Source organism: Phasianus colchicus, chromosome 31 (genome assembly GCF_987193195.1).
Source record: "Phasianus colchicus chromosome 31, bPhaCol1.hap1.1, whole genome shotgun sequence".
Lineage (NCBI taxonomy): Eukaryota > Metazoa > Chordata > Aves > Galliformes > Phasianidae > Phasianus > Phasianus colchicus.
The window spans coordinates 3,719,458-3,721,097 of NC_143466.1; the positions used below are offsets into that span (position 1 = coordinate 3,719,458).

At 69.6% G+C, this 1,640-nt stretch overlaps 1 long non-coding RNA gene across 1 annotated transcript; it reads left to right on the plus strand.

The window, feature by feature from the left end:
• The first annotated feature begins 595 nt into the window (after nt 1-595).
• LOC149914290 (uncharacterized) lies at nt 596-1,640 on the plus strand. Its single transcript, XR_016460699.1, has 3 exons — nt 596-680; nt 918-999; nt 1,574-1,640. It is a non-coding gene; the product is annotated as an uncharacterized LOC149914290 (long non-coding RNA).

A 1,640-nucleotide genomic window follows, 5' to 3' on the forward strand; every position in this document is an offset into this window, starting at 1 on the left:
GTTTTTAACGACGACGGGGGGGGGTCACATTCGGGGGTCTCTCACCCCTTTGTCCTCTATGGGGTGGGGGCAGATTCGGGGCCCACCGCCCCCCCCCCCCCCGCCCTCATATAACGGAGCTGAGGGTCCCGGGATCGGCTTTGGGGGGGGGGGTCTCACGGTGTGTCGTCGCCCCCCCCCCCCCTCCCCTCATCCCCCCCCCCCTCGGCCCCATCTCCCACCTCTGCACCTTCATGGCTCAGAGCTCCGCGGGGGGGGGCGGGGGCGGCCCCATGGGGGGCAGCCGGGGGGGTCGGCAGCCGTCGGTTCGCCCCTCGTTCGGCTCCGGTGGGGGGGGGGGGGGAGAGAGAAGAGAAGTGATGGGGGGGGGGGGGAGCTGCGATGGGGGGGGGCGGGGGGGGTCGCAGCGATTGGTGTCCGTGCGGCAACGCGACCCCCCCCGCGTTCTGTTCTGGGTTTGTTTTCGCCCGACGGCCGCGCTCGGAATTGGGCGACGGCCCCTTTAAGAGGGGGTTCGTAATGGAGGGGGGGGGGGGGGTCGTAGGGAGCGTCGTTAAAATGCGGATCCCGGAGGGGGGCGAAAAAAGCGGCGCTCCCCCCCCCCCAACCCCCCCCCTCCTCCGGCTCCGCTCCGTTTCGGTCCCTGCCGGGCGGCGGCTGCGGGGCGGATGAGGAGCGGGGTGAGAGCGGCGCCCCCCCCGGGGGGACCCTCCTGTGGGGGGGGGGGGGGCGTTGATTTGGGGAGGGGGGCGGTGGGGGGGGGGAAAGACCCACTTTTGGGGTGGGGAGGGGGGGGGTTGGGGTGCCCTAATGGAGCGTCCTCGTTTATTTTCTAAGGGAAATGGGGGGGTTAATTTGGGGGGGGGGCGCACCTCGGTGACCCCCCCTCCCTTTTTGGTGTGCCCTCCCCCACGCAGCGTCCCGCTGAGGCGCCCGGAGGCAGCGGGGGGGCCGGGGGGGGGTCCGCCATGGCTGAGCGAGGTGGTCGCCGGCGAGCCGGTACAAATTGGGGGGGGGGGGCGGGGGTCCCATGGATGGAAGGGGGGGGGTGATGGGGGGGGTCGGTGATGGGAGGAACCTCGGTGATAAGGGGGTCCCACTAATGGGGGGGCGGGGGGGCGGCGTTGATAAAGGGGTTCCATTGATCCGGGGGGGGGGCATTGGTGGGGGGGGGGACATTGAGAAAATGGGCCCCACTGATGATGGGGGGGGGTCCCAGTGAGTGGAGGGGGGGTGCCATTAAATGGAGGGGGGGTCCCGTTGATGGGACGAATCCCATTGATGAGGGGATCCCGTGGGGGGGGGGGGTCCCCGTTGATGGGTGATATTTCGTTGCTGGGGGGGTGAGGGGGGGAGCCCTGATGTCTGATGGTTGTGAGGGGATTATTGAGGGGGGGGCACACAAAGGGGGGGGTCATTGGGAATGGAGGGGTCCCATTGATGGGGGGGTGGGGGGTCAAGGTGCCCTGGGGTATCAATTTGGGGGCGGGGGGGGGGGGGGCTGTCACCCAGAGTTTTGGGGTATTTTGGAGGTGTGTGTGACCCCCCCCCTTTTACTCCCCCCCCCCCCAAGCAGTGAAGAAGGACGAGGAGCCGTTTGAGATCTCAGTTCCCTTCGAGGAGCCCCCGACCAGCGAGCC